The sequence below is a fragment of the Sus scrofa genome, chromosome 9 (assembly GCF_000003025.6).
Source record: "Sus scrofa isolate TJ Tabasco breed Duroc chromosome 9, Sscrofa11.1, whole genome shotgun sequence".
NCBI classification, from domain to species: Eukaryota; Metazoa; Chordata; class Mammalia; order Artiodactyla; family Suidae; genus Sus; species Sus scrofa.
Genome location: NC_010451.4, coordinates 67,284,202 through 67,294,887, shown reverse-complemented (window position 1 = coordinate 67,294,887; position 10,686 = coordinate 67,284,202).

Below are 10,686 nucleotides of genomic sequence, written 5' to 3'. Positions count from 1 at the left end.
AGGATGCGAAGAGCCTGGCAGCCTCAAGGGGCTGAGACATGTGGGGTGTCTCTGATCCAGGCTGAGGGACAGCAATGCCAGCCTCTATCAGGGAAGACCTCCCCAGCAATGGGACTAATGGGGTCCCAGGATCAGGAAGCATCCCCCTTACCTACAGCAACTCCCCACTGGGCATCAGGAACTGCCCACCTGCCGCACTGGGAGAGGCAGTGGCAGCCCTGAGGGGCAGGCAGTGCCTCCATCACCCCCACTTTATAAATATGGAAACAGGTAGGCTTGACTAAAGATACTCAAACAGGTAGTTTCTTATCCTTCACGGTACAAAAAGGAAAAGGGACTCCATATGTTCATTGGAACCAGGCTGCTCTTCACCGCAGAGCTCCAGTGCTTACATGTTACATGTCCATCCATAAAATTGAAAGAGGATTCTGGCTAGGGGCCATAAATGCAATCAGGAGAAAGATGAAGAAGCTAGAGAGACTCAAAGGAAACACAGTCTTGTTTGTTTGTTTGTTTGTTTTTTCTGCGAGTTTAGGACCAACACAGCGGACAAAGCAGCAGCTCCTCTGTAACTTTATCCCTGTATTCACCACCAGAGGGGGCAGTTGCTCCACATCGGTGGTCTCTCTGCCGGGCAGAGAAGGTAATTAGAAGGGTGAGACCCCTATAAGTCCTAAGGGTCTTTTAGCTCTGCCTTGCCCCAGTGCTGCCTGTGTTTACTTAGCAAATGTCACCCTGTTTTAGATAAGGGAGACACTGCAGGGATCATCTGGTCTCAGGCAGCTGGCTGTTTCCCTCCCCCGCAAAGAGCTCCAGAAATAGACTCCAGCACCTTGCTGGGCTGTGGCACAAGGCTCTCAGGGTGGCCTGCTGGCTGCCCACAGCCTCTGAGACAGGAGCCAGGTGAGGGCAGATAAACTCCCCTGGGCTGGGCCACCGCGCATTAGCCTCCGCGGAGAAAGACGGCTTCCGTCTCCTGCCCAGGAGACCCAGGCACCTGCTTCATGTGGCCCCTTAGCAGACCAGACCTGAGAGCAACAGTTAGACCCTTGCCTGTGAGCGGGCAGCCTGGAGCCCCTTCATCATCCGCCCCTTGGGCTCCTTCCTCCAAGAGAGACCCTTTGTGGAGGTGAGTTTGGGCTCATGAGACAACCCCATTTAGAATGGACTCCTACCCCTCCTTGCCCCCAATGCATCTGTCTCTGCTTCATTCCATCTGGTGTCCTCAGAGGAATGGCTAATTAAATTGAAAAGAGCTGGCCTATTTTTGGTGTTTTTTCAGCTAAGACCTGAAGGAAGAGCCACAGAGTTTGGAAAGAACCACAGGGAGAGTGAAAACCTCTGGGGTTGGCTGGTTATTCTAGGATTGGCAGGTTCTAAGTCCCATAGGCTGGCTGTTCCAGTTAAGTTTCCATCCCATTTCCTGGGTCATCAAATTTGGGGTTCAAAACAGGAGGAAAGGGAAATGTCCCTTGGGTAGTCTCCACCCCCACAACCCCCTCCCAAAGAAGAAACAAGCTTATTTATTTGGCTTGTTTGTTGCCAAGTCAGAGCAGCAACAATTTCCAAATAATGATTGTTCTCAGCAGAAGAATGACAAGAGAGGGGGAGGGTGTGCGGGTGTTGCGATGTAAGGTGGGGGTAGGGGTGGGGGCAGAAGTACCCAATCCTCAGTTCACACTCTACTACTTGCATTTGAACAACTGTGTCCTTCTAGAAAATTACTTTCTTTCCAAAAACAAAAACAAAAAAATCCAAAGCCTCATCATATCACGCCTCTGCATGAAAACATCCTTTGGTTTATTTGTCTGCCTAACTGACAAACTCCTAACTATATTCATAACGTTCCTTTAAACCAAACCAAACCTTTCTTTTTTTCCCCACCAGATTCAATTTTTGCCGTGCTATGCTCTCACGATCCTGAATTTTTCACCAGCTCTTTTCACCTCTTGCTACCTCTACACACTTTAAGTCTTCCACCAGGAATTCCCTTCTCTGTCTCCTAACAAAGTCTATTCATGAATGGACTTGGAGAGCAAATGCTACTGCTCTGAAGCCTTAAAAAAAAAAAAAAAAAGAAAGCCCCTCCAAGAATTAGTCACTCTCTCTGCTGTGCTTCCCTAGAACTTGGATCATATCTTTATTACACCTCTCATCAAACACATTTTTTGTTTGCTTGTTTTTCTTTTTACGGCTGTACCCACAGTATAGAGAATTCCCAGGCTAGGGGTTGAATCAGAGTTGCAGCTGCAGGCCTACACCACAGTCACAGCAACATGGGATCCGAGCCACATCTGCGACCTATACCACAGCTCAACCCATTGAGACACCACAGCTCAACCCATTGATCAAGGCCAGGGATCAAAGCTTCATTCTCATGGATACTAGTTGGATTTGTTTTTGCTGCGCCACAACAGGGAACTCCAAATACATTTTAATGCATGTTTTTGTGTCTCTGTTCTGTGTAAAAAATGAGTTCCTGAAGGCAAGGAGTGTGTCTTATTTACCCGTACTCCCAGCATGGTGTCTAGTGAATTTTTATTGATGAATTGCTTGACAAATTAGGACATGAGTCTTTGAAAAAACTGTCCTTCCGAGACCCTGAGTGGGAGCTGAACCTTCCCAGGGGAGATGAGACGTGTGGACTCAGACAGACCTGGTCAGGCGGGTGTCTTTGGCCATGACTCTGATGTCAAATCTCAGGTTTGGACGACCTGAAACTTGACCTTGGGACAGATCCAGTTGCTAAGTGGCATTCTGCTACCATGAAGGAAAGCACTCCCAGCCCTTTTCTCACCTGTCCTCCAAGCCCCATCTCACATTCCCACTTCCTCTGAGAAGCCTTCCCTGAATGTTTCTGCCTCCCCAGCTGCAACTGTTCACCCTCAGTGAACAGCCCAGCGCTGGTGCATGTTTGCTGGTCCAAAAATGTGTATTGATGCGAAGGAAACTGCCTGCTTGGGGTCATGGAGACAGTTTACCTACTCTTCCCCTCTGGATGCACTGCCCAGCCTTTTCCACCGCGTTCTGTGCCCCAGGAAGTTGGCTTTTGGGGACTGCGCCAATCAGCCTCTCTTGTCCTCTGGCTTTCAGTTAGGTTTGGCTGATGGAGGCTGGGAGTAAGAGGAGATGGCAGCATATTTGTCCCTGTAGTTCCTCCTTGCTGGCCTAGGGCCTTTCTCCTCCAAGGGTGTCCTCAGAGGGGCCCTCTCCTGGAACCTCATCCACGCTCTAAGGTTGCAGCAGCCAGTCCCTTCTCCCAGCCGTGAGGCTATCACTTGTGTGCTTTGCGGTCCCGTAATAGCTTCCTGTAACCCTGTCCACATTTTGTAAGTGTCCTCTTCATCAGACTCTCCCCAGTTCCTCCATTTTGCTTGTGGACTGGACCCAGTATCCACAGGAGCCTGTCCCACCCTCATGTCTAGCTCTGCGCCTGCCAGCGTTCTCTAGCTGCCCGCTCCGTGTTGATGCTTCACACTGGCTCAGTAGCAAACGTATTCATCACAGGAACTTACAGGAATTTCGATGTTTCTGCCTAGGTTTCCCCATCCCCTGCCGGTTTCATAAATTTTCCAGCCAGAGAAAGTGGGCATCTGTCTCCCACCTTAGGAAGCATCTCCATGGAGGCTAGAGTTCCAGAATAGTTTTCGAAATCACACATGATCCTGTGTGTTTAGTGTTTTTCTGGACCAGTTAGTTATGTTAACTTGAAGTGGGGTTCTTTGGGGGGGGAATGGGAAGAGGGGTCCCGATTTCTCTCTTGGACAACAACCATCAGGTCAATACTAATCTCCAGTGGAGTTCCCGCTGTGGCTCAGCGGGTTAAGAACTGGACTAGGGCCCCCACTCAGTAGGTTAAGGACATGGTGTTGCCGTCAGCTGCAGTGTAGGTCGCAGACTCTGCTGGGATACGGTGTTGCTGTGGTTGTGGTGTAGGCTGGCAGCTGCAGCTCCGATTCAACCCTAGCCTGGGAACTTCTATATGCCATGGGTGTGGCCCTGAAAAAAAAAAAAAAAAAAACTAATCTACAGAGCTGTTGAGTGGCCCCTGCTCTCTTGGCCTCCTCATTATCCCCCCACCACTACCCCCTCTGCCCCAGCACTGTGTGGTCCTGCAAGAGAGTGGGCATCTCCCAGGGTACCCAGGCTGCTGTCGGCCAGCCCACTGCAGCGAACCGGCCCATGGGGTTTGGCGGCTTCCAGCCATTCTACGCAAGATGTTTTTCTCACCCAGAGGATCTAAGCAAGTGAATCTTTTGGCTCAAGTTTCCCCACTATCTCAGGGCACCCAGATCTGAACGCAGAGGTCCTGAGCGTGCTGAATCATTTCGCCTAGTTCCGAGACTTCAGTAAAAAAGATGAGTTCCACAGCAAAAACTCTTCTCCTGGGAGCCTCTGACTGCGTGCTGCCCTAGTTTGCCTGCAGGGCCCTGAGAGGTGGATCTGGAAATTGCAACCAGGGAAACTGAGGCCAGGAGCGAAGCAGCCGCTGGCCTGCGTCACAGGACAGGGTGGGGAAGGAGCAGGGGCAGGTGCACTGCTGAAGGTAGATGGATGCTGACAGTCTGAGCTGGGAGGGTTGGAGGCGGGTCAGGATTGCACGCAGGGGGATAAAGCTCTGGGAGAGAAAAGGTAGGCAGTGGGTTGGGGGAGGGGTGCACACACACCCCAGGGGCGTTGGGAAGGGGTGTGCTGGAAACAAGGGCTTTGGCCATATGAAGACTCATTCAGGGGACTCCTGCCAAGCTTTCTGCCTTCAAGTCCTCCACCCCGACTGCCCTCATCAGGCTGATCACCCTTGTCCCCATGCCAGGACCTGGGGACTGATGGTTTTGCCTGGGGTCAGGCCCCACTGACTGGCTCTCCCTCCCTGGCCCGAATTGCCCCTTCCCACTGCTCCTCCCTGTCCACCCGGCCCCAAGAAGAAGAGCTGGCACCCTTGCCCACAGAGCTCCTCACGCCAGAGGAGACACTTGAGCCGGGAGATTACCGGAGCTCTTTTTAACCGGCTTCGGCTCATGTGACTGGCTTCGGTCCAGGCAGACATATGCAGGCCAGCCCTCCAGGCAAGGCACACAGCGCTATTTATTTCCTGCTGGGTTCCCTTCAGGCAGAGCTGGCAGGGTGGGGCTTTTTCATTGTATTTAAGCCTCAACTGGCGCCACTGAATTGCCCCAGCCTCAGCCTTTGCCCGTTTCCCAACCCTGTTGGTAAAAATACCGTCCCCCCCATGTTGGCACCTTTGGGGAGTTGGATGGGGACGGGGAAGAAGGGTTGCTGGGAAGGCGGTGTAAACACTGCCTGGAGATGGAGTTTGAATGGGGCAGGGTTTTTCCATAGCAGCAGTGGAGTCTGGCCCCACACCTTGGCTCTGCTGCCAACCACAGGGATGAGGGCATTTGATCTCTCTAGTTTGGGCCTCAGTCTCCTGTGTTTTCACCTGGAAGAGCCTGGGCACCATTCACTGATGATCTCTGAGGCAGGAGGCACCGTAAAATGGGTGGTCAGTGCGTGAAAGTCACGGCTAGGGATGAAGGGGCAGTCAGCACAGAAATGCTTTGCTGTCCTCCATCCCTACCCTTCCTCGGTGTGTGTGTGTGTGTGTGTGTGTGCGTGTGTGTGCATGTGTGTGTGTGTGGGGGGGACTCCTAGGGCACCTGATCTGTGTCTGCCATGGCATGTATCCCACTGTGTGTCATTCTTCACTGGAGCTGAACTTCGTACTGAATTTTGAAAGCAAGGGTAAAAGTCTTATCCATGTATGAATCGCTCAGCACAGTGCCTGGCACAGAAGATGCGGGGCATTTACTGAAAGAACAGAGAGCAAGTGGGCAGAGCAAGTGGGAGGTGGGACCTGGGCCCGCTGGGGGAGTCCCTGCAGAATGTGCAGCTGGGGGCGGGGAGTGGACACCCCCAGAGCAGGGCTCTGACTTTATAAACTGTGATTGGGGCAGGGAGGGGGGCACCTTGGCACCTCCCCCAAACACGGCCCCCACCCAGGCTTTCCCAGCTACAGCCGCAGCTCTATCCTCTGGATGTAGTGGAATTGAAGGCTGTGAATAAATCAAGAACAGAGGGATTAGTCTCTCTTTGAAATGCAGCTGCCAGGTTGAGGTAGTAGGGGCGGCAGGTGTGACACAGCAGTTGGGAAACAGTTGTTCCAGCAGGAAGAGCCACCTCGGAAGCCCTTGACCCTTATTTAGCAGGCTCAAGAGGAGCACCTGTGGTCCCCCAGGGAGGTCTGGAGCCTTCTCTCCCTCTCATTTATGCTGCTTTGCCTGGATATCTCTCTGACATTTTTATTTATTTGTTTGTTTTTCTTTTCAGGGCCGCACCCACAGCATATGGAGATTCCCAGGCTAGTGGTCCAATCAGAGCTGCAGCTGCCAGCCTACCCCACAGCCACAGCAACGCAGGATCCGAGCCGCATCTGTGACAAAGCTTGTGGCAACTCAGAATCCTTAACCCACTGAGCAAGGTCAGAGATTGAACCTACATCCTCTTGGAGCCTAGTCAGGTTCTTAACCCACTAAGCCACAACGGTCACTCCTCTCTGACATTTTAAAGCAGAGGGTGACCTTGGATTCACTCCTGGATGAAGAGGGTTTCCCGAGAGGGCTTGGCACCGAGACAACATGGGACAGCTGCTGGAAAACTTCGGAAAGGATCTCAGGGATGAAGTTTCTGACTCCATCCCATGTCTTCACCTTGATCTCTGGCTCAGACCACGTTGGATGATGGGATAGAAATAAACGATGTTGATTTAGCAACCTGACAAAACAGCAATGCAAGCCTGCTCATTCTTTCTTTCTTTTTTTTTTTTTTTTTTTTTTTTGTCTTTTTGCCTTTTCTGGGGCCGCTCCCACGGCATATGGAGGTTCCCAGGCTAGGGGTTGAATTGGAGCTGCAGCCACCGGCCTACACCACAGCCATAGCAACGTGGGATCCAAGCCGCATCTGCAGCCTACACTGCAGCTCACGGCAACACTGGATCCTTAACCTACTGAGCGAGGCCAGGGACCAAACCCGCAACCTCATGGCTCCTAATCGGATTCGTTAATCACTGTGCCACGACAGGAACTCCAAGCCTGCTCATTATTGAGGGAAATAAAGGAGCGAGAGGGAAGACAGGTGGTGAAGCCTGGTATCTGATGTTCCTGCCCTGTTGCTTTGGATGGAGAACTGGAAACAGAAATGATGTTTGAGGAGGGACCAGCAAAAACCAAATCCCCCACCTGAACTCGGATTGGAGGGACCCCGAGGGTGACCCTGTCTCACCTGCAAGGTCAGAAACAGAGGGACAGGAGAGCCAAGTAGTGAGTGGTGAGCGTTTCTCTATGCCTCTATCATCCTTTCTCCTCTGCCTTCCCCTCAAAACACAGAACTCTGGCTCTGGGGAGACTCCGTTTCAGAAAAGAAGGTTCTATCTCCTCTTCCCACCCCATTCACTTGCAGGTTTCCACAAATTTTAAAACCAGAACAGAGTGCCGATAACACAGTGTTTTCTCTAAACCTGCTGCCTGACTTTTGTGAAGTTCTGAACAGACGTTCTGCAGAACTGCTGACGCGCCCCATCCCTGACAAATGCCACTAGAGAGCTCTTTTTTCACATGTGTGGCAGTTGCTTAGTAAGTCACTGTTGAAAGAACACACACACACCCACAAAGGCCTGTATGGACAGGCTTCAGCAGGGCAGAGGGGAGTTTAGTTTTTGCGGGGCATGATTAAGAATTCTCTGCATGGTTTGGATTGGAGGCACTGGGTCTGCTCCTGCATGAGAACTGTCAGCAGCCGCTGGCAAAGGCAGGGCTGGGCAGCCTCTGACAACAAGCCCAGCACATGCTTCAGCGGCCCTCGACATTGGTGTGGTCCAGCTGCAGTCCTGTCTTCCTGGACCTTGAAAAGCAGTGGACAGCACACCTCAAGTTCTTATGGCCAGTTCACTGCTGTAAGAACTCAGAGCTGTTGTCTTAAGTGGTACAGAAAGTCGGAGTTCCCATCGTGGCACAGTGGTTAGCGAATCTGACTAGGAACTATGAGGTTGTGGGTTCAATCCCTGGTCTTGCTCAGTGGGTTAAGGATCCAGCGTTGCCGTGAGTTGTGGTGAAGGTTGCAGATGTGGCTCGGATCCTGCGTTGCTGTGGTTCTGGTGTAGGCCGGTGGCTACAGCTCCAATTGGACTCCTAGCCTGGGAACCTCCATATGCTGCGAGAGCAGCCCAAAGAATGGCAAAAAGACAAAAAAAAAAAAAAAAAAAAAGTGGTACAGAAAGTCAATGGAGTGTCTGTCCTGCCTGGGGGTATACTAGATCATGGGGAAATTTGAACAGCTATGTTAATAACTACATTAACACTGGTCTGAAGTTTGTCCAACCACAGTTTCTCTAACATAGCTGCTTTGTGTGAGCATGGGGAGGGGCTTTTCTAGTTTAAGGCCAGGCTGTCAGAAGCCAGGAAGCCCACTCAAGAATCTGAGGGAGGGTTCCTGTCGTGGCTCAGCAGAAACGAATCTGACTGGTATCCATGAGGATGAAGGTTTGGTCCCTGGCCTGGCTCAGTGGGTTAAGGATCCAGATTGCAGTGAGCTGTGGTGTAGGTCACAGATGAGGCTCAGATCTGGCATGGCTGTGGCTGTGGTGTAGGCCAATAGCTACAGCTCTGATTCGACCCCTAGGATGCGAACCTCCATATGCTGCGGGTGCAGCCCTAAAAAAAGCAAAGAAAAAAGAATCTGGGTGATAATTCAAGGGTGGTAGAAGGCAGTTCTTCAGTGTCTGCTTAGCTTTTGTGGCCAGGTCAGTAAGGGCTCAGGGCCAGGGTGGAAGCAGGCAGGAGCAAAGGTGCCTGAGGGCCCCTAGGGACATTCTTTTCCTTTCCATTTGCTCAGTTCCCTCAAGCTTAAGTTACTCACAGACAAAAACCACCACCATTTCCCAGATAAGCTCCATTCCTTGAGCTGTTTGCCAGAAGATCAATGGGCTCATTCCTGATGAAGAGCTGATAGTTCGGGCTCTCGGAAGATGGCTGTCCGACTACGACACCTGTTTCCCCCCTTTTTTTTTGTCTTTCCTAGGGCCGATCCCGCAGCATATGGAGGTTCCCAGGCTAGGGGTCTAATCAGAGCTGTAGCCGCCAGCCTACACCAGAGCCACAGCAATGCTAGATCCGGGCTGCGTCTGCAACCTACACCACAGCTCATGGCAGCGCCAGATCCTTAACCCACTGAGCAAGGCCAGGGATCAAACCCTCAACCTCATGGTTCCTAGTCAGATTTGTTAACCACTGATCCATGATGGGAACTCCCCACCCCCCTTGTTTTTTGGCCATGCCCATAGCATGCAAGAGGTTGCTGGCCAGGGGTCAGACCTGAGCCACGGTAGTGACAATGCTGCATCTTTAACCCACTGAACCATCAGGGAACTGCCCATCTCCCTTCTTTTTTTTTTTTTTGTCTTTTTGCCATTTCTTGGGCTGCTCCCGTGGCACATGGAGGTTCCCAGGCTAGGGGTCGAATCGGAGCTGCAGCTGCTGGCCTACACCAGAGCTACAGCAACGCGGGATCCGAGCCACGTCTGCAAACTACACCACAGCTCACGGCAATGCCGGATCCTTAACCCTGATCACTGAGCGAGGCCAGGGATCGAACCTGCGACCTCATGGTTCCTAGTCAGATTCGTTAACCACTGCGCCATGACAGGAACTCCCCATCCCCCTTCTTAACAATGCCAGGGCTTATGCACAGATGCTCTGGAGAGCTAAAAGGATTTTATCGGCTGAATCTCTCCAAGGCTGTTTCTCATCCCACTCCTATTCCCATCCTAATTTTTTCTTTTTTGAGCATGTTCTTCTTTCTGTCACCAAGAGTATCTGTACCCCCAGCACACCCCTAATAATCCAGAGCCTGGTACTTACCCCCCACACAGGGATCTCTTCAGAGTACAGCACCCGGGTCCCGCTGGGAAAATCTCAGTTTCGGTTTTCATGCAACCATGAGAGGCTGAAAAATTCTCAAAGAAATTTTTATTTTTTAAAAAAACAAACACCCTAAAAAAAAAAAAAAAAAACCCCACTGACTCATCCATGCCAAACTGCACTTTCCAGAGGAAGCCTGTCAGCAGATTCAAGTGAACAATGATAGAATCTCGTGATACCAAATGATTCAAATCTGATGCTTCAGAGGATGACATCCTGAGCTGAAATAGCCACAGGTCACCATCTGGCATGATTTCGGGGAGTCCCTTCTTTCTCACTTGTGTGGTAGCAGAAGAGGTGAAACTCTTTTGAGTCAATGGTCAGGCAGGCGTCTCCTGTTCTAGAAAAATTATGAAAGCCTCGGCTTGGCTTAGTGGTTGGTGAGCTATATTAAGAATCACATCCCTTCTTTCAAAGTCTAGACGATATATTTGTAGCTCTGGCTTATCTCAGGGGTTAGGGCTCTCGAGAGCTTTTAGTCCTTACATGGATGGGTTTGCCGCTATGGCTCTTAAAAACTTTCCTCACTGCAATGAGCAGGCAGAATTTGACAGACACTTGGAAGGGATTAGCCTTAATCACATTCTGGTTGAAGGCCACATTTGGAAGTAAATTCTTTTTAAAATCTTGGGGTTTAGGAAGCACAAGTTGAATAGGACTGTGGGGTAGGTTGAAAGAGGATATTAAAAATATCATTTAAGGAGTTCCTGCTGTG